General features: G+C 33.8%; 1 long non-coding RNA gene and 2 pseudogenes across 1 annotated transcript; 1 reads left to right on the top strand and 2 right to left on the bottom strand.

The window, feature by feature from the left end:
- Positions 1-298: 298 nt before the first annotated feature.
- On the bottom strand, positions 299-442 carry LOC124892544 (annotated as a pseudogene).
- Positions 443-10,647: 10,205 nt separating this feature from the next.
- LOC107870622 lies at positions 10,648-13,321 on the bottom strand (annotated as a pseudogene).
- An 8,621-nt stretch (positions 13,322-21,942) lies between these two features.
- LOC107871420 lies at positions 21,943-22,988 on the top strand. The gene is made up of 3 exons (XR_007043888.1): positions 21,943-22,437; positions 22,510-22,601; positions 22,687-22,988. It is a non-coding gene; the product is annotated as an uncharacterized LOC107871420 (long non-coding RNA).
- The last annotated feature ends 605 nt before the right edge of the window (positions 22,989-23,593 follow it).

Below are 23,593 nucleotides of genomic sequence, written 5' to 3'. Positions count from 1 at the left end.
CAGATATTTCACCTTGTCTACATTCTCTCGACTTGAGAAGAAGTTTTTGAATTTTGTAGTGAACAGAAGGGCTATCATCATGCTTAAACTGCTAGCAGTTGGAGAGTAAAATTTTTAGAGAAAGAAAGGACTATGATGAGAAGTGATGATGCAAAAGTTTGCAAAGATAGTAAAAATATTTTAGACTGAGAATTGTAAGGCATTACCCCAGGAGCCTTCCAAAAATTCTCAACGGCCACGGTTTTGGATGCAAAAGTTTTGCAAAGATAGTACAAAAATTTTAGACTAAGAATTGTAGGGCTTTACCCCATTAGAGGAGCCATTCCAAAAATTCTCAACGGCCACGGGCAAACCCAGGCCGAAGAGGGGGTTTGGAAATAGTTTTCAACAAGCAATAGACAAGCCTCGGTTAGAACTAGGGGTGGGCATTCGGTATTCGGTTCGGTATTTTCATAATTCGGGGTAATTCGATAATCGGTAATTGAAAGTAGATACCAAATACCATACCATTAAACTTCGGTTCGGTAAATTAAATTTTTGTTCGGTACGAAATTCGATATTACCATATTAAAGCTGGACATGCTTGTAGTGATCCTATTTGGTGATAACAGTGGTGATTTCCAACCAACATTTTCAGAAAAATTTAATTTTATTTGGTAGTTTGACACCTCTGAATACATGTTTTACATCAAAAAAAAAATCAATTTTATTTGGTCTTGTTACACGTTGATACGTGTGACTCAATTAATGAAACATCTTAAAACCTATGTTATTGTAGTTTGATCCAACTCCAAAAAGGGGAGAACTGGATGTAACACGAATAACATTTACATCAAACTGGATGCAACACGAACTGAATGTAACGAACTGGATGTAAATGTGATGTAAAGTCATAATATTACTTTTTATAAATGTGATGGAGAGTAATATATGTTATGTTGTCTGTCAAATGCTGAGTTTTGCTTCTATCCATTTTTGACATATGAACACAAGGATTAAGAAAGCTTGACCAAGTACCCTTGGTTAAATCCATATTCCAACTTACGTTAGGAACATTAGAGTTGGACAAGTGCAGCCAGCAATGGTATTATGTATCATATCATGAAGACTTCTTTTTTATTGTTCCCTTCCACGCCCTAATTTTTAGTCTTAGCGTGATATTGTCTTCAAAAGTTGTCATATGTTGGTTGCAAGAAAGTCTAAAGTTAAAAGTCTACTTTATGACTGTGTTTAATAGTTCAAAGTTTGCTTGATCAATAGTCACACAAGTATGTGACCTTTGGAGTGTGGACTAGGTATGTGGCCTATGGGTCACTTAACTATAATTAGAATTTCGAAAAATACCAAACGGTAGTAATATTTTTTACCAATTCTGATTCCAAATACCATAATTTTAAAATTTTACTCCCAAATACCATTCCAAATACCAAATTACCAAATACCAATTACTAAATTTTTCGATTCGGTTCAGTAATTTAATTTTTGGTATTTTATGTCCACTCCTAGTTAGAACCTTACTAGCTGCGCCATTGCCCCAAGCACAAAGATACTTGTTTTTATTTTTTCTATCGAATTTTGTAGTCCTCATTTCAGGACTCTCTGCGTCCATGACCAATGTGGGATAATTGCCAAGTCTGGAGAACAATCACTTTCAAAGTAATGGTTTAGTATTATATTACTATTATTAATACTCAAATCTAACTTCTGAGAAAGTGAAATCGAAACAACAGACTAATCAAGATTTCTTAACCACTTACAAAAAAAAAAAAAAAAAATAGTTTTTGAGGTCTTTTAGTGAAAAAAATATATATTTTTTATAAAAGGACCATAAATTAAAAAAAAAATTGCAAGTGACCTACAAGCTCAATACTCCTAAAACTATATTAGTCATCCCATGAAAGTTCTTAAGGATCATTTGATACGTTGAATGAGATAAGTAGAGACATTCCATCGAACTATTTTATCCAACCTTCTATATGGGATAGTAATTCCACCATTTTAGTACAAATGATGAGATAAAATAGTTTCGAGATTAGTTAATACCTCATATCAAACATGAGATAAAATTAATCACAAACTTTATATTGAGATTATTTTCCTTATCCGGTGTACCAAAAATGAGCCCTTAAGTAACTAAACATATTCTTCAAAAATCATCCATTTCAATCTATTTGACGTACTTTTCTTTTTAGTCCATTTCAAAAACAATGACTCTTTTCGTCTTTTGACAACTCTTTAGTTTCAACTTCCCACATGACATAATTTAAACCACAAAATTAAAGGACATTCTAGTACATTTGACTATCTTTAATTTAATACCATAAAGTTTTAAAAGTCTTTTATTTTTTAACTTCTATACCAAATTAAAATAGGTGCAGATTAAAATGGAGAAAGTAATATTAGTTTTACTTTTGTAAAAATGAAGGAGAGAAATTTCCTTCTTTTAGCTAAATATCTAGACAAATGACATTTGGCTTGATGAAAATAGTATTTAGTCCGGCATTAGGAAAGAAGAATTAACTGCTATTTTTGTTGTTTTCCCTAAAAGAAACTACACTATTTAGTGGATTATTTTAGTTATTGAAAAGGGTAAAAAAAATATCTTCAACATATTAAAAATGATTTTAAAATACCCATCTTTCATCTATTGAAGCAAATTTGTCCCTAACATTATATTTAGATTTAAAAAGATATTCCCATTTTCAAAAGGATCCCAGGCTCGATCTAATTTTCTCGTTTATCCTCGCGACGATTATGAATCACTCAAACGAGTCGAACCGATTCAATAAGCTACACTATTGAGAAAGAAACAATTCAGATCACAAGTTCAAGCCTCTAAATGATCGCTCAGTGATAAAGAAGGCAGACATGCAATACCACTTCATTAATGACACAATTATATGACATTTGATTAAATTTTAATTACATATATATGTAGGTACCCAAAAATTGTGGGACTCTACAAGATGCGTGCAATTGTTATTTATGATTTTGGAGGCTGCTCTACCCTAAATCTTACCTTACACACACACTCACACACACACATATATGTATGTATGTATGTATGTATGTATGTATGTATTAAAAGTGTGAACAGCATTAAAAATGTTGTTTGAACTTTTTGTCCTTCATTTAAAGTCTTTACTTTAGACAAAATAGTCTTTTCACTATTTTTTCCTAATATTTAAGAGTTGAAAATTAATTAAATATATTTATGATAAAACCTTTCCTTATTAGAAGTCATCAGAATTAATGAAAACTAATACTTTTTTCATTATTTTAAGAATTCTAAGTCAACTAAATTTGATTTTAAGAAGATTTAAAAAATCTAGAAAAAAATATTTAAAAAATAAGAAAATTTTAAGAAGTGTCAAATTTTTAAAAGTTTTAATTACGTAATAAGAATGTAATCAATGATTTTGTAAAGATTTGACCTTTAAACCAAGGAAAGATTTTAAATATATATAAAAAAATAATCATACCACAGATATGATTCAAATTGATGTGTCTCTCTTAGCCTCTAGTAGCAAGGAAAAGAGTTACTGCATGACAAATACAAAGTAATAATTCATCAACCACTTGAAACTTATATATACATACATATATATATATATATATATATGAGAGAGAGAGAGAGAGAGAGAGAGAGAGAGAGAGAGGGAGAGAAAATGCACTATATTCACCTTGGACTATAAACGAAATTGTTGAGACACACTCCAACTTAAAGGGGGTCCTATTACCCCTGTACTAATTAAAATCATATTTTTGGCAATCTTAAGGCCTACATGGCACACTGCGTGAATCAACATACTGAAGGTCCACGTAAGCCACATATATGTGCCATGTAGGCACTTAAGGTTGCCAAAATATGATTTTAATTAGTCTGGGGGGGTGGGGGGGATAATAGGACCCCCTTTAAGTTGGGGTATATCTCAGCAATTTCGTTTATAGTTCAGGGTAGAGACAGTGCATTTACTCACTCTCTCTCTCTCTCTCTCTCTCTATATATATATATATATATATATATATATATATATGAGGGGGGAGGGTGTGTGTGTGTGTGATGATAGTAAGATATATGTTTAGCTTTACATTATTATATTAAAGTATGAAGGATCTTTCAAAAGTGATTTAACCTTTTTACACTTCATTAAAATCTGCACAATAGACAAAATTATTTAATTTTAAATAATCAAACATTACATGTGCGAGGCACGTGCGGTAAAAGTAGTATATATATATATTCAAAAAGAAATCATCATCTTGAATATCCTATAAACTTTTGGATATTCATTAAGAGATCAAGATATTGCATTTCGAGTAGCCCATAAATTCTTGGCTATTCAGAAGGAGATTGAGATCTCAAAATTTCATAAACTGGGATTCGTAAGATATTCGTAAAGATATCATGACATTAAATACCATCTTTTTCAAAGTTGTTTCTCATGTTTCAATCGATCAAATACATTGCTAGGAGGTCTAAATCACCCTATATTCAAGAAACATGTTGCTTCCTTGATGTAAGATAATCAACTCATAGCTATAGAAGAGGTTAAGATAAAATCATAAAAAATAACCTTGAGAAGGAAACAAGAAATCGTAGCGTTCATTTCCATTGATTCAACAGTAGTAGCAATCCGCGGTTAAATTTGTGATCAACTTGTATGACCCACTAGCTATTTCGACCGATGGTACGTCAATCGTTATACCATGTATTTAGAAATAGAATATGAAAGGATTTTCTTTATAACTAGGGAATGGTGAGTTGACCTTCATTTATTGAAAAAATTACCTCATGCCACAACTAAACTTACATACACTACTTAAAATTTCTATCCTTTTGATTAATTAATAAAATACCTGATTTACATTAACTGTCTTTAAATGGTTGAATACATGAATACCACCTTAAAAATTGGAAACATCAGTTTACCCACACAAATTATGAAAGTGTCATGATCCGATATCTCAAGTCCTGATGGAACCTACTATACCAGTAGATAAGCCAACCCATAATCCAAAACAGCTAGTTACGGACTATCAAGTGAAATGAAAGAAACAATAAAAATAATCAAATAAAGAGACTAATATATATTACAACCCCCAAAACTAGTGAAGTCAGTACAAGAACTTCTAATACAATTAGAGAATAAAGAGAAATATAGAATAAATATACATTTATAAACCATCTCTAAAATATAAAATAAAGATAAGTCTAATTAATATGAGAGAGAGCAGGAATACTCGAATGTTAGGAGCTCACTCGAATCTTCGATCCATAGCTGCATGTGCATGATACACACATAAATAGTGAGAACTCATACTATGATCATCATGCTGCAGAAGTATAGTATGAGTATCAAACACTTAGTACTCAGTAGGCATCAGTCGACTAACCTCCAAAGTTAATGTAAGTATAAATAAAATGTAAAGCACGAATATAAACTATAGAAAACTAAACAAGAAACTAAACTTAATCATGCTAATAGAGAAATAAGGATAACTATCCTATTCAACTAGAAAATAACGTGCAATACCGTATATCACTAGCTAATATACAAATGAAGAGTAAAAGATATATAGTAGTAATACAAGGCCAAAGGTTACGTATATAATATTAATATATAAGGAAGGAGAAGGACATATGGAAATATTAGATATACATAGATAAACATACATATGAAAATACTAGATATACATATATAAACATACACATAAAGGACTAATTCAAAGATAATAACTTAAGGGAGCTAACCTATACCTCAAGGAATCCTAACCCAATATGAAAGCTAATGCTAGCATAATTAAGATCTCAGATCGAAGGATAATTAAACATAAGTTGATCTATCAGTAATGTAATTTACCATAATAGAGAAAAGATATCAGAAAATATATCGACAATCTTAGTGTGAGACCTCATAAAATTTTGATCACTTTATTTTTTACCTTTTCGCGTACGTAATATCAATTTTTGACTAGAATTATGTTTAGGGGTGTTAAAAGGATAATTTGAAAAAGTTTGGGAATTTTTGAAAGGGATTAGGGGTCATTTTGGGACCCCGAGGTAGTGAGTATCTACGATATTGTTGTGTCATGGAGGTTACCCTCTGCAATATCAGCGTGGCACGGAGGATAACCTCTGCGATAATAGCGTGCCACGCCAGTGTATTAATTTCGTCCAGTTTTATTTTTTTCACTTGGGGTGAGGGTCTTTTAGTTTTTTTATCCCTTGTACGACCTTTAAACATAAAATAAGCCTCTTTTCTTCAGTTTTCAAAGATCAAAATCATTCATTCTTTCTTAAAACTGAAAAGCCAAGAACATTCAAGGGTTTCATAGTGCATTCATCATCCGGGCTTCAAACTTCAAATTGATTTTAACTTCTAGTGTGTTTCAATCATGTTTCTCTTCCCTAAAATTTAATTTTACATTGTGACATAAATTGAATAAATTTTCATGTAATATAAATCATAGGTTTTGAAGTTGGGTTGAGGGGTTTTAGTTTTTATTGATTAAATTACTTGTCTCATATTTTGAATTAATTATTCATGCTTTAATTGATGTTTTTGGAATTGAATTGGTACATTATTTAAATGGTTGAAATGAGAGACATGAGTTTTCCCAAATCGGATGAGTTTTGGGTTGGAATAGGATGAACCTCAAGCCACTTTGTAAATTTAATTTTTATTGTAGATAATTGTATGGTTTAACTTGCTTTTGAATCCAATGCATTGCATTAATGGATAAATAGATATAAAAATAGATTTGGATGACCTTGGTGGACATGGTTTGGATTTTAACGAAACTTGGGAGTCAAATTTGGTTGTGTAAATTGATTTGGCATAAATATATTAGCTTGCAAGCATATTGGTATGACTATACCATGTGGTAAATGCTTTAATGAATGACTCCTGGGTCAATGATTGAAATTATGTAAAAATTATTTTTATTTGAGATTAAAGGGGGTTGTGTAGCTTACCGTGAAGGTGTAAGTCCCAGGGGAACGAAAATTGGAAACCAAAATTACAGACGTTGGGTTCTATATTTTGTGCTTGATACACACTTTATATATATTTAGGATGATTATTGCCCATGGTGGCTTTAGTTTTCCCTCAATTTTTCTTCAGTTCATGCAGCTAACATGTACTTGGGCTCTTTCAGCAGGGGACATTAAACCCATATAGTCCATAAGTGTCTTTAGGATGGATCGAGCTACACAGTCCAGGTTAATGATTTTAAACTCTCGTGTTCATGACCTTTATCCTATCCCAACATCTTATATATGTATATATGAATATGTGCATGGTTTTGACTAATTTTGAACATGACATTATTTTATAACCTTTCCCGAGTTACATGCCAATGCTTATCCCATTGACTATCCTAGAACACTCAATGTTTTATAATGTAGGATCCAAAAATTTTTCTGTTGCTTTTGTGCAATGTTAGGTGGATTAGCACGTTTGATGAGTTGTTGTGAAGTGGTGAGCCTCCATCATTTGGAAGTCCTTATAATTTCATTATTATTTCTTTATTGACTCAATACTATTAGATTTTTTTCGTCATAGTCGAGGGCATGTCCCGACTTAGATGTTATTTTGGTTTAGAGTCTATTATAGGCATATATGGGTTTCTTATTGTTTTAACTGTTAGCTTCCTTGAGTTAACTATTCACTTTCTCATTACTATGTAATTGGCTTCTGAGTTATTATTATTTTTGGTGCTCATGAGGTTGGGCGATGGGGGTGGTCTTTGGTCCAGAGTTTGCTTGAGATACCCGTCACGGCCAGGTCTTGGTTTAAATCATGACAAGCTTGGTATCTGAGCACAATTTAGATTCGTTGGGTGTTCACAAAGCCGTGTCAAGTAGAGTCCTTTTTATGAGTGTGTAGCGCTCTACACTTATAAGGAGAAGGCTACAAGGCACTAAGGAATTTCTTTTATTGTGTTCTATTTTAGGCTATAGAGTCTTGTGCTATGAAACTTTTCTAACTCCTGGCTTCTATGCATTTCAGATCATGCCTCCCGAAGATCTGATGCTGGTAGAAACTCTGCTAGGAACTCTGTCCTACCTGAGGACAATGTGGAGGAAACTCGCCCTGTTCATAGAGTGCAAACCCGATCTAGGGCCCCTGCTCCAGATTTTACTACCCCACATTGAGTTCCACCTGTTCTTACTAGTTCTTTTTGGGGTTTTTGAGGTAGTGAAGCTTATGATCAGCCGCCTCAGGAGGACATCTCTAATGTGAAGTTCCACCGGTTTATTCATTTGCTTACTCAGTTGGTGACATCTCAGTCTGATCGTGTTGGTTATGTTGTTCCTTCATCTGAGGTCACTCAGGTTGGCCAGTTCATGAGGTTGAATCCCCCAACCTTTAGAGGCTCTAAGTTTGAGGAAGATCCTCAAGGTTTTGTGAATGAGATGGAGAAGATTTTTAGAGTGATGTATGATACTGATTCTGAAGGTGTGGAGTTTGTTGCATATTAGCTGAGAGATGTAGCTTATAAGTTATATAAGGAGTGGGAGCATTTAAGGGGTGATAATGTAGAGCAGATATTATGGGATTAGTTTTTGGGTGCTTTTCTTGATATTTCTTTCCTCAGGAGCTGGGGGGGAGCTAAAACTGAGGAGTTTGTGAATCTAAAGCAGGGTAAGATGAATGTTAACGAGTATGCCTTGAAATTTTAGCAGCTGTCTCATTATGCTCCCGAGTTGGTATCTAGCCAAAAATCTAAAATGAGAAAGTTTGCTTCTGGGTTGTTCGTGACTTGGTATTGGAGTGTAAGTCTGTAATATTGAACAATGACATGGACATCTCTAAACTTGTAATTTATATGCAGTAGGTAGAGGATGAAAAGAAGAGATGCATTTATTAGCTAATAGGTACTAATTTGTGTAGATATACAAATCTTGTTGTATATATATACACATTTGTGATATGTGAATGTATTTATATTTTTGTATATTGATGAGTGGCAAATTTGATGATTTATCAATACCTTTTAAGCCTAAATTATCATGTTTTTCCATTGATTTGTTGTTAATTTTTTACTTAATGCTCATTTGTGTAGGTAAAAGTTGAAATGGGAAGATGAGCAAGGAAACTTGATAAAAATGAGTTGAGAAAAAGGTGAAAGAGAATAAATGCAAGCAAAAAGAACAAAATCTGAAATGCCAGCCCAAGAGTCGACCATTAGGTACTAGGCCGCGATCGCAATCAGTCAGCAAGCCAACCAGAGGGCGATCGCGATGTGACTAACGCGATCGCGGGAGTCGCGAACACTGTCAAAAGATAGCGATTGCGGTAGAGCAAAAAAGTTTCAAGGGCATTTTTGTAATATTTGGCAAATATGGAATTGGGGCTCAAATAGGAGTATTTTTAACTCATTTTTCATTCATCTTTTTGTTATTTATCTATTTTCTAATTTTTAGGGAACATTATTGGACTACTTTTGGATGAAGAATACATTAGAGTAATTCCTAAGTGAAGGGTTGGCAATTCTCATTGAAAATTTGTTGAAATTTAAAGTTGAATTTGCATTCTCTTTATCTTTTCATGGATCAATTTGGTGAAAATTTTGGTATCTCTTTACTTACTATCTTTATGAGTAGCTAATTTTTCCTCTTGGGGTTATGCTTGAATAGGTTGTGAGTAGTGCATAAGTGTTAATTATTTATCTACCAAATTAGTTAATAGTTATGGATTTTTCTATTACTCTATGTTTGTATTGAATATTGTAGGTGAAAGCCCCAATTGGCTTGGATCCCACATCATCCTTGAAAGATGGATGTGGGTGATGAGTAATTGCAAATAACTACTTGATATTAGTTACTTCCTTGGCATTGTCTTAGAAATAAGGATGTTATGTGATTTAACTAGGTTCATGAGCATCATCCTAGAAATATGGATGCTAAGTTGAGGTATTGGGTGGTCAATTTGGCACACTCATGAGGTATTCAAAAGAATCCAAGAGTGAGATTTAGGGTTTTGTTGAAAGACTAACACTAAGAGTTAAAATCTAGCCTACTCGAATCTTTGACTAAATTTAGATAAATTCCCAATTACCCATGCATGTGTTCACACCTAGAATGGCATGACCCCAAGATCCATTCCTAATTGATTATACTCTAATTATTCTTATCCTAGAGCTAGTATTTTATGAGCCCGAAAAATTGTTATACTCTCGAAATCGTTCAAAAATCCCCAAACACTTGTATCTTAGGTTTGAACTTAGCAAGTTACTTTCATTTCGAACTTACTCATTCGCCACTCACATTGTTACTCGAGAATTCGACTCCGACTCAAAGTTGGGTATTATATTGACAACAACCGCCTTGTAGTTAAATTGACTTGTAAGTTGAGCGTTATCGTATATACGTATAAAGTTTACATATGTATTTTTGGATAGTGTTGGATTTATATTTGGATTATCTTATGTCCTTTTAGAGGGTAACATATATATCTATTTGTATGTATTTATTTTGTATATGTATTTATTAGCTAATACGTAGATAAAATAAATATATTAGCTAATAAATATATTCAATATATATAGATTTTCGGGGTATGTGCATATATATACATAATGGTCAAATATGTATTATACATCATGCTAATTTGTTATTTTATTTCCTTGTTTCCCTCATGAGTAACAAAACAAAGTCGTCTTTATTATATTTTGTAAGAAAGTAAAGAGATTTAGAGTGTAAATTATTTAACAAAAAATGATAAGGTACAATAGAAAAAGACTACATACTTGAGGTGCAAATTGAAAAGACTGCACACTAGAGGTGCAAAATGCAAAACTCAACAAAAAGAGCTTTTGGCTAATGATTGTAGTAAGCTAGCATAGTATTTCAACAACATTATTCGTTGAGCTGATCCATTATTTGTAAAGATAGCCAGGAAGTCGAGGCTCCATAAACAAATGGAGAGGATGTTTGGGGTGTGTTGTAAGCCCGTAAATCTCATCCATGCTAATGTCTTGTGGGTTTATACCATGAGGCAATCGCCAATTGAATCCATGCAACAAGTTAGCTAGTGTGGCCCTAATGATACGAATCCCAAGACTATAGCCTGGGCACTTTCTCCGACCCGTACCAAATGGTAAGAGCGCAAAATGCTGTCCAGTGACATCTATATCCTTCACTTCAAACCTCTCTGGAATGATTCTCCAGGTGACTCCCAATGCTGCAAATTCCTTCCAATACTCCAAGTGTTCACCATTAAAATTGTCCCTTTTGGTATGTCATAGCCTGCCACATGACAATCCTCCAGGGCGGTACGGGGTGGAAGCATGGTGCTTACTGGGTGAAGTCTTAAGGTTTCCTTGATAATAGACTCAATGTAAGAGAATTGAGTGTAATCTTTCTCTTGCACCCATCTTTCGTGTCCAATGGCACGGTCTAGCTCTTCTTGTGCTTTCTTAATAATCATAGGTTGTCTGAGAAGTTCATGGAAAGCCCATTCAACTGTTATCGCTGAGGTATCTGTGCCGTTAGCTATTAAGTCCTGATAATCAATTGAAATTGCTGAGTGATGAGTTTCTTTGTAATCAAAATGCCCTTCAGTTTCATATCTCATAAGTGGATTCATTAATCCACACAATATTAACTTAATTTTTTGAGGGAAGAGTCCATTAAGGTAGGCACTCCATTTGAAAAAAGAAAAAAAATGCCTTAGGGACAACATTTCACGAGGGAATAAGAGCTAACTTCAATCACATGCATGTGGATATATAAGGACAAAGAGCATATCCAATTTCAAAAGGCAGAAAGCAACTAATTCAGGAGCGTCCGATAATGGTTTTCAACAGCTAAGATATGGTCGATGTCCTTTTCAAACCATCTCTATATTTTATTTTTTCATAGATATCTAATTTATTTTTCAACAATGTGGATTAGAGGCATGGAGAACAATTGTCCACTGGTCTTTCAATACTCTGTCTCACAAAAGTTAAAATTGTAAGAAATGGAGTCACATATCAGAAAAAATTAATAAAACTCTTAATTTGTTAAAATTGACAAGTAATAAAAATAGCTATTTGTAGTATATGGGTCAAGTAAAATTTAATGGAGGAGTAAAAGAAATAAAGAAAAAGAAAAACAAATATGTTCATGATATGTAATATAATAGAGTGAGACAATTACTTGCATTAGACCCTTGACAGAATCAGTGGAGAGTTGGACCTCAAGATTGGGATCCTCTGCTTGCTGCAACAATACATCCACCATGTCTCTAGGCAAAAAAATTTGATCTGCTTCCTTCTTAGCCCTGTGGTCGTCTAGCACAAAATTATGAAATTTGTCGAAGTTCCTATGCAACTGTTTCATTTGCTTGACATAACCCTGCAAATCCAAGAAAGCTAGCCAAGGTATCCAATCCCCAATATTAATCACACCGTTGAGTAAAAACAACTTATCAAGCATATTCTGTATCTTTTCCAAAGTTATTACTGCATTTTTATTATCAGTTGACTCGCTAAAATATTTGCCACTCAACACTGTTCTACTTATACTTGTAAGAGTGTAACGCGTTAAATGGTCTCTAAGACAAATTAGCTTCCCCGAAAGAGCAAAAAGTCGTGAAATCAAATTACGTCTTTCCTCTACTCGAATATGCTCGAATGAATCCAAACGCTTAGAGTTGAAAATCTCGTTGAGATAGATCCTTCGTGCTTGTTTCCAAAAGGGTCCATAAGGTGCCCATGTCATGTCACGATAATTATAAGCAGTATACTTACCAGCAGCAAGTTCAGGACGAGAAGCCCAAATGGCATCATTTGTTTTCAAGAACTCTCTTGCCATATCTGGAGAGGATGCTATCAGGACATTTCGAGAACCAAACTTTAGAAGCATTAAATTTCCGTATCTTTGTGCAAGTTCGTGAAGGGATATGTGAGGGACGGAACCAAGAAGATGTAAATTACCAATGATAGGCCATGGTTTTGGACCTGGTGGAAGATTTTGTTTACGACGAGGTCCATGGAAAAGCTTTAAGAAAAAAACTAAGGTAATCAGAAGGCTTGTTAAGGCTAGAGCTATTTTGGAATTCTCCATCTTAATTTACCGGACATATGATAGGTGTTGTTGACATTAGTGGCTTTGAGCACTATTAGGAAAGTTTTGTGGACACCATCCAACCCTTTTGTTGACGTTTCTGTATGCAATTTTCAATTTTTTTGGTTTGATTAGGCGCATGGATCTGGCTGCAATATTAAATTGTTCTACTTGTTGTTGCATACATGTCTGACAACAATTAATATATTGTTCCTTAATTTAGAAGTGATAGATCAGCAAGAGGTTTAAAGTGACAGATCAGCAAGAGGTTTAGCATTTTGCCTACTTTTATGTAGTATCCTATGCCTAATGGGTGTACCTTTGTTACCCTCCCACTTGATTTCTTTCCGGCATAACTTCTACTTCTTGGAAAATATTTTAATGTATCTTTATAAAACAAATCGTTTAGTAAACATCTTAATCAATCTTTAATATATCACTTATTTCTTGTCCCATAATGTTTGCTTGGCATTGTACAGAAAATTATTGAAAACTTTGATTACCCTTCGATGTTATTGGTTGTTTCTATTTTGTTAGACTCACCTTTTAATATATTGTTTATTGATATGCTATTATTCAAGTAGCTTATTTTATAATCTTATAAAGCATTAAAGTTTTTGGAACTAAAAATAAATATCAATCAATAAAGGATTTAATTTAGATAAGTAAAAATTCGTTGCCTTTTTCTTTTGTCCAATGAAAACTAATTGAAAAGATATAATTTTCTTGAAGATCAGGTACTTCAGAATCGTTTTAAGATTGGATCCCTAGATAAAAAGAAGTATGACCTTCTTTTTCTTTCCATCTGTTAAAAATAAATACTGTAAATGTAATTTTCAAGGTTTAGAAGATCCTGTCTTCCTCAATCAATTCTTCCAATGGTACAAGGTTGATGTTTCTATCATTCTTCTATATTGATATTTATGTCCAGTGATTTACTTGCGTTCTTAGCTAGTTAATTAAAGTTTCTCAACAAATATTATTAGAATAAGGTCTTGCTAGTTAGGGCTTTGAGCTGTAGGTGACAAAAAAGTTTGAAAATGAGGTGCATGTGGCATAAGTCTTAATAAATGAGTGTAGGTGACAATTGATTTATTATGGATTAAGAAAGTTGGGTAAGTCTGAGAATAACCCACAAATTTTTAAATTTACACTTTGATCCAAATGTTTACCTAATATAACGGGAAACGGAGGAAAAAAGACACATTTCTCTCTTCTCATCCATTGTTGTTTTCTTTGTCTTAGCGATTTTTGTTGTTCATTGTTTCTGTTGCTTTATTCAACCTCTTATGCTTCGTTATCATCATCTTCTACTTTATTATCATCTTCATCTTCTTCTTGTTGACCATTGTTGTTGTTGTTGTTACCGCTACTGTTGCAATTTGACCAATTTCGTAGGCCAAATTTTGTTTCGTACATCATTTTCCACTTTGACATTACTTCATAGGAGACTTTCATAAGTCAAATTATGATTTTTAGTTGAATTTGTCATTTAGGTAATTGCTATTATGTTATTTTTTCAACAATAGATAACATGCGAACATAAATGCAACATAAGAGCCATCTGTTTAAATAGATCAATCATCTGTTGCGACAGATGAGACATCTGTTTAAACAGAAGATTCATATCACTACAAAAAAAGTGTATTTTGTGGAGGTTTAATTGTGGAGGTCATTATTAATCTTCACAAATATATCAAATTGCAGGGGTTTGTATACTCCTGTTATTTTAATTATAATTGGGGCAGTTAAAACCCCCGCCATCCTTAAAAATTAATTTGTGAATATTTGGGGCGGTTAAAAGCCCCGCTATCCTTAAAAAATAAACCAGGAATATTTTGGACGGTGAATATATTAATTTTTCCACCTCAAAAGATCTCAAAAGCCCTCATTCCTTTCTTCAATAATATGCCCGTCAACGATCCGGCGACAACCACATAAGAGTGGTGACGACTGTAGCTCTCCGGCGACAGCAATAGTCAACAGTGACGTCACTCTCTTGTTTGAGGTATCAACTATGTAAAAAGAATACTCTCTTGTTTGTTTTGTTGTTTGTATTTGATGGTGAAGATGATTTAATTGCAAAAAAGGGGGTTAAAAATGGAATCTTTAACTGATGGGGTTATTGTTAATCTTCAGTTTGTGGCAAAGATTTTACTAATATGCAATGTTGTAAGGATATTGTGAGTTAGGGGTAATGTCTACGTACACTCTACCCTTGTCAGACACCGCTAGTGGGATTTCACCGGGTATTATTGTTGCAAATGTTATAAAGATGATTTGTTTTGCTGTTCATATTCTATTTGGTGGTGAAGATGATTTAGGTGCAATAAAAGGGGGGGGGGGGAATCTTTATTTTTTGGGGTTGTTGTTAATATTGAGTTTGTTAATCTTTTTTAAGCTTCTCCTGAAGGAGGATACCAGTGTGAATCTTAGTAGTTTTAGGGAGATAATGTGAAGTTTAGGCAGAGTGGATATAGGAGGTTCCAGATTTCATTTTGGTTGAATCTTTCTTTTTTCAAGTGTGTATTTATGCATTCAATTGGCCGTGTGACTGTCAGATTCTTGTCATAAGAGGTTACAGTTTCCATTTCAGTTACAATGTAGTCTTTTTTTAGAGCTTTTGAAATATGCATTAGTGCTTGTTTGAATCTTTAATCATATCCTTTGAGCTCCCCGTATTTCTCCTCCTCATTCATATCTGGAGATATGCTTCATAGATTAATTGTAACCTCTTATATCGGGTTAAGGCTTCATTACTTGATCTTTAATAAGTATTTGGTTGGTTAAACCGTATCCTTCACCAAATCTTTTTTCTTCTATGACGTTTCCATAAGAACATTGATGCCTTAGCCTTCCGTCTCCTAGTTTTAACAGCGGAGTCCAGGTTAGAGTGGCACCTCATATTTTCATTGGGTACATGCATCCTCCCATCAATTTACATATCAACTTACTGTACCGGGTTACCCTCAGGACGATATAAACCTTTGTTTTGTTGCTTCTTGTATCCAACCCTTGGTTACTCATGGTATACATTGCAGTTTCACTAATTGCTAGTTCACATTCTTAGGCACCCTCTTAGTTGATGACAGGAATCATGTAAATAGAAATTTTTATGTTCATGCTTCTATTCCCCCCCCCCCCCTCCGTTTTATTTTCCTTCTATTTGGAGAGTCATGAGTATTTCTTTGTTATGGAAAGGGAATTAGATTCAGTTTAAGTAGAACCACGAGATTATGCCGTCAATTCTGGAGAGCTTTTTCCTTTGTTGCAGATTGCTTTAACATGTGAACTAGCCCAACTTCAGAACGGATTTGATTGAGACTGCGAACAACAGCTATTACGTTACTCCAAGTTCATGCTATCATGCTATTCTTACCCATATAGGTTGTAGTTATATTACAAAAATAAAAAAATATAAGACAACAGGACATGATCAATAGACCCTGGCAGATGGAAATTAACTCAAGTTCATGCTATCATGCTATCATACTAAATTTATTGCAGAAGGTTCTAGTTCTTTGTCTCAAGTGCAATCTCTATATGTATATTTCATAATTAGTTTTGAAATAACATACTTTAGCTCTTTGATAATCTGACTTTGCTTTATCATTTGCACTCTTAATTATGTTGTATATTAGTTCTTAACATATTTAGATGGATAAATCTTGGATTGAAAATCCCCGGAACATATTTGAATATAAGCGTGGTTTGACTCAATTTCTGGACTTTACATTTATGAATGCAGCCATAGGAGATAAAATTAAATATCCATGTCGTCTATGCTATTTTACAAAGTGGCAAAGTAGAGATATAGTTCACGCCCATTTAATCTGCAAGCAATTTCCTCAAAATTATATCACTTGGGTTGTACATGGAGAAAGTAATGTGTTGAATAATTCTCCCAATATAGAGGTTACTCAAGATATACTGCCTCCTAACAATCCCGTAGAATTATTTATTAATGAAACATTTTAGGGCTTAAGGCATGAGGGGATGGAAGCAGGTCCTTTACAAGTAGCGGGAAAAGAAGGAATGTCAAATGACATGCCTTCTTCGAATAACACAGACTTTCTTGAGTTGCTTAGAGATGGAAGTCAAGAATTATATGACGGATCTAAGTACTCTAAGTTAGAATTTTTGTTGAAATTGTATCATATTAAGTGTTTTGGTGGATTAAGTGACAAGGGAATGGCAATGATCCTACATCTACTGAGAGATGCATTTCATTTTGTAAAGCTCCCTATTTATTTTTATGATGCCAAGAAAACCATTAAGAAATTGTGTCTTGATTATATAAAGATAGATGCCTGCCCAAATGACTGCATGTTATATTGGGGAGATGATGCTAATGATGAAAGATGCAAACATTGTCAACTTCTAGATGGAAACCTACAAAGTAGAATGATAAAGATCATGCACCTGGTATAAGTAAGAAGCAAAAGAAGAAATCTACAAAAATTTTGCGTTACTTTCCATTAAAATCAAGGTTACAAAGATTGTTCATGTGCTCCAAGATTGCTGAGCACATGAGATGGTATGGCGAGGATGTTAAAAATAATGGAATTTTGAGGCATCCTAGAGATGGTAAGGCATGGAAAAGATTCGATAGAACTTTCCTGAATTTGCTTCTGATTTTCAAAATGTTTGATTAGGCCTAGTTAGTGATGGTTTCAATCCATTTGGGACGATGAGTACTTCTTATAGCATTTGACCAGTCATTTTGGTTCCATATAACCTTCCCCCTTGGTTGTGTATGAAGCAGTCAAATTTCATCCTCTCAATGATCATTTCAGGTCCGCGTACAGTCGGTAATAACATAGATGGATATCTGTATCCCCTATCAAGGAGTTGAATGAATTATGGTATGAAGGTCTGGAAATATTTGATTCATCAAAGAATGAAATGTTTAGAATGAGGGAAGCTCTTATGTGGACAGTAAGTGACTTTCCTGAACTTGATATTTTATCTAGTGGAGCATGCATACTGGTTTAGCCTGTCCTTCTTGTAATTTTGACGCCGAACCTTGTCGACTTTGACATAGTAGAAAATGGTATTTTATTGGTCATCATCGATTTTTGATAAGAAATCATAAATTTAGATTGATGAGGCATCATTTTTTTTAGAGATGTGGAGGAGAGGAATCCATCAAAAAAGTTATGTGGGTCAGATATTGTACAACAAGTGAGAGATATTGATATTACATTTGGAAAACTAGTGAAATTGAATGATAAAAGGAAAAGAAAAAGAGAAAGAAGTCATGGGAAAAATTCAACTCAACAATGGAAAAAGAAAAACATATTCTTCAAGCTTCCATATTGGGGATTCAACCCGTTGTCCAATAATTTGGATGTTATGCACATTGAAAAGAATGTGTTTGAAAATGTTTTGTACTCAATGATAAATGAAATAGGAAAATCAAAAGATCATGTAAAAGCTCGAAAAAACCTACAAGATATGGATATAAGACCTGATCTTTGGCCTGATGAGAATGAAAAATGTCGACTTGCTGCATTTACAATCCCCACCAAAAAAGAGCTATCTTTCTCAAAACTCTTAAGGATATCTTAGTGCCAAATGGTTATTCAAGTAATATTTCTCTTGTATTGATCTGGAACAGAAGAGAATATTCGGATTAAAAAGTCATGATTGTCACATCATTATGGAACAATTATTACCTGTAGCAATTAGCAATGTGATTCCAAATCATGTTGTTGCAGTTTTGGTAGAGCTTTCGTCCTTCTTTAGACTTCTCTGTATGAAAACCTTAAGCTTCTCAAACTTGGATAAGCTACCAGAGAGGATTGTTCTTACAATTTGCCATTTGGAGATGCTATTCCCTCAATCTCTTTTCCCTGTAATGGTTTATTTAGTTGTCCATCTAGTGGATCAAGTAATACATGGTGGTCCGATACATTATCGTTGGATGTATTTTGTTGAAAGATAAAAAATTTATTATTTACAAACTCTTTAAATTGATCTTTTAATAGTGATTAAAAGTAAATGCTTGTTCTAATGTTATTCTATCTTTTGTTAGAATGATAGGTCATTTCAATTCTTTTGTGGGGAACAAGTCGCGGGCTGAAGGTTCCATAGCTGAAGTTACATGGTTGAAGAAGCTCTAACTTTTTGTTCCCATTATTTTGAGGATATTGAGTTAAGGGTAAATAGGCCTAAACGTGTTAATGATGAATCAAATCATAATGAGGCTTCTAACGGTTCATCTATGTTTCCTCGACAAGGTAAACCTATTGGGGGATCCTCAACATTTCCCTTGACTCTCCTAGAGAAGACTCAAGCTCATCGATATGTGTTACTTAATTGTGTAGCAGTGCAACCATTTATAGAGTAAGAGGTTAAATCAATTTTATAATTGGCAAAAATTATAAAGTAAAGTGATTAAGTTTGATTGAAATAACACCTTTATAGTGAACTCAAGGATCTCATAAGAAGAAGTTGAAGAGGTCGAAGACCTTCAACAACAGAGGTGGAGAAGAGAGTTAATAAGGAGTTTGCTGATTGGTTTCCAAAGAGAGTGAGTGAATAGTATTAGAATGTTTATATATTCATAACTATATGTTATAATTTATAATATTTAATGAAAACAATTTTGTTTATTTAGATTATGAATTCAGATATAGCAGACACGATCTCTACTGATTTGAAGTTCTTAGCACGAGATCCAAGCCCAAGTGCAAGAAGATTCAGTGCTTATAACATTAATGGATTCAAATTTCGGACTTTGTCCAGAGAACAAGGATTGAAAACTCAGAATAGTGGAGTTTTTCTTACATCTGACACCTCGTGTATTGCATCTACTGTTGATAGAAATGTGAGACAAACAGAGTTGCCATATTATGGAAAGTTGGAAGATATTGTTAAGCTTAATTATTATGGTCAGTTTAGAGTTGTGCTCTTCAAATGTCAGTGCGCTGATACTACTCGCGATAGAGGGTTCAAAAAAGATATTTGGAATTTTAATTGTGCCAATTTTTCTAAGTTGATTCACGCTGGTGATCGTGAGGATCATGATCCTTATATTGAAGCATCTCAAGCGAATTTGGTCTTCTATGTTGATGATGAAACTGATAAAGAATGGAGTGTGGCTGTACATCTAAAGCCAAGAGATCTGTTTGACATGGGTGAAGCCGATGAAGAAGAAATATACGAAAATGAGCCATACCAACAACAACAATATGAACATTTTTTTTATGATAATTATGAAAATGTTCAAATTGCGATAGAGGAACATATGTCTAATTGGAATTAAGTTACTTAATTTTATATGAAAAGGTTTAATTTTGATGAATTAGATATTACATTATCGTAGTCATCATCAAGTCGTCCAGTTCTGAATGTTTCTATGTGATATAAGTTGTGTGAATATATTCGATTCTAATTTTTTGAGTTTAAGGGTTATGTTTAGTTTTATCAAATGCCTCTATTTGGATTTGGAAGATAATGATTCCTCGAGGAGCTTCTGAACTAGCACTTGATGCAATTTGTCAAGGAGAGGATGAAACCATTAAGTTACAATTATGTTTTCAAATGCATATCATTTGGATCCATTCTATCTATGGTAAGTGTCTTCAAGTTGAAAACATTGTCTCTGTAGATTAATTAATTTGTTTCTTATTCAAGTTGCAGGTAAAAATATTCTATTGCTGGAGATTAGTTAATTTTGTTTCTTCTTCAAGTTGCAGGTAATAATATTTCATTGATGTTCTAATATAGTTTCTTTTGTTGAATATAGATATGTCGAAGAGAAAGAGTGAAGATAACATTATAAATCCAGTTCAGTCGACACATACTTCAGAAGATGCATCCATATCACAAGCAAACATGTCAAAGCTACTATTAAAATCACTTCTTCAACCGAAACCTCAAGTGACACATTCAGTTTCAACCACATCGCGCCTGAACCGATTAGTTCACTCCACAACACAAATGAATCCAAAAGTTCTGGAATCAGCTTCCTCAGTTTATCCTATAACACAGCCTCCAGTACAACCTTTATCACAATTGACTTCATTAGTTCATCCTCCAGTACGTCAAGCACCATCAAAGCCTCCAGTATGTCAAGCACCATCAAAGCCTCCAGTACGTCAAGCATCATCAAAGCCTTCAGTACGTCAAGCATCATCAAAGCCTTCAGTACGTCAATCTTCCTCAATTCAGCCCATAGCACAATAGGTACGATCACAAGATGCTCCATCAGTTCAGCCTGTAACACATCAGGAACCATCAAAATTGAGTTCATCAGTTTAGCCTCCAGCACATCAGGCACCATCATTTCAGAGCCCGTAGCACAGCAGGTACCAACACGGGCTGCTTCTCAGTTAAACCTGCAGCATATCAAATGCCATTACAACTGACTTCATTATTTCAAACTGCAACACAGAAGGCACCATCACAGCCAACTCCTCCAGTTCAATGTGCAGCATAACAAAGACTATCACAGACAACTCCTCCAGTTCAACAAGCAGCACAATAAACACAATCAACAGCCAACTCCTCTAGTTCAACAAGCAATACAACAAACACCATCACAACAGGCTCCATCATTTTAGACCATAGCATAAGCACCACCTAAACAGTATAATGGTCATAAGTCAAGCTGATATTGGACGGTTGATACAATAGGTAAGATGGTACACTTCATAAAATTTGTTTGCATTTGATTTCTTTTTAACTCGGTAAGCTTCTTTAATTTTCTTGCATCAAATTTCTTTAATTTGAGTATAAACATGTTATGATTGTTATTTGCATATTCTTTTTCATCCAATAAATATGCTCTGTTGCATAGATATATCTTTTTTTGTAAAGATTCACATAGGGCTGTGAAAACAAAATAACTGAAGGTTAGTGACATGCTAAATTTATCCTCTGAAGAACGTATCGTCATTAAATTTGATGACATTGCACCAATTGGAGAAGCACAAGGCCTTCTTGCAGGTTTTTGTGGGATTTTAGCAACTGGCAACACTATTTTTCCAATTGGCTTTGCCAAATGGAATAATTTACCTGAGTCATACTTTAACCTCTACTTTGGTCAAATTATAAAGGTATAAACTCTATATATTTATAAATATATCGATATATTTTGTATACATACTTATATTGACATGGCTAAAGATAATCTAACTAATATTTCATTTTCAAAGCCTTGGTTTTCTTTTGAAACAACCTAGTCAATTGCACGACACTATGTCTATAATTCTATTTCAAAGACGTGGGGTGCAAGGAGGCTAAAGTTGTAGGATAAGAACTTTAACCCGCTTCAGAGCCGATCTAAACTTATGGCTAATGTACCAAATGGAATTTCACTGGATCAATGGACTTCTTATGTTGATTATCGTTTGGACAAGAAAACCCAGGTATCTTCTTAAATCCTTCATTTGAAGCCGAACTTATTATTTGTATAGTGAGTTCAAGTATTTCTTTTCTAGAAAATGTGCAAGCAAAATGCTGAAAATCGGAAGAAACAAACTATTCCACACATTGGTGCTCTAAATCTAATGCGAGAAGAAGAGCTGAAATGGTAAAATATATTTGTTCACTATATTTTACTTTAGTTTATTAAACATGAAACTATCCTTAATTTGTTAAGTTAATATTGTTTGTAGATGGTTGAGACTGGACATAAGCTTGGACTAGCAGAACTTTATCTTCATACTCATAAAAAAGAAAATGGATCATATGTTAATGAAGTGGCAAAGAGATTTGTGTAAGTACCTCTGTTGAGCAATTTTTATCGTTTCTCCTGATTTTTCCTATTTTAGTTACAAACTTATGGTGTATGGCAAAGTGAATTGTTCGTAGTTCAACCGCTAGTGAATTTTAAAACTGTGATTAAATATGGGTGGATTGTGATCATTTCTTGCTATCTTATGCAATTTGGTTTTACTAAAGAGACCCCTTCGTCTTATCTTGCACCTTTCATTATATGCGCAGATAGATGATCTATATAGATCATGTGGAGAGTATTGGAAAGTTGTAATTGTTCTCTGTCACCGAGGGCTGTGGTGAAAATGTGTGTTTGGGGTGGGGATGGATTCAATTGTCTCTTGGTTGTCAGATTGGGTGGGGGTGGAGGGATTCAGGTGCCTCAATAGGTATATACCTAACATGTATTTTTTTGTAGATATAGTCAAGAATAGACGTGTCACTTCAAGAAAAAAATTCGATGAACTTGATGAACATAGGAAGCTTTAAAATATTGTGTTGCATTAAAGCTTTAAAACATATTGGTTTTCTCTGTATATAAGTTCAACTCCTTAATTCATTGGTCTATTAGTATTTGATGGAAGGTTTTTTAGTGATTTAAATGAACTAGTTTCATATGATCTTTGATAATCACTGCTAGGGTTTTTACCAGTATATGAGTGTATGGTAGATACAAATTAAGATTGTTATATACAGTTTCCTATTATAGGTCATTTAATCTAGTAGTGATAACACATAAGTCGTCGATGTATATAAGTTAGATTCATACTAGATAAAGGCACACCAAGATAGCGAAAGGGAAGCTCC

This window comes from Capsicum annuum, chromosome 1 (assembly GCF_002878395.1).
Source record: "Capsicum annuum cultivar UCD-10X-F1 chromosome 1, UCD10Xv1.1, whole genome shotgun sequence".
NCBI lineage: Eukaryota > Viridiplantae > Streptophyta > Magnoliopsida > Solanales > Solanaceae > Capsicum > Capsicum annuum.
This window is presented reverse-complemented; position numbering and strand designations above follow the sequence as displayed.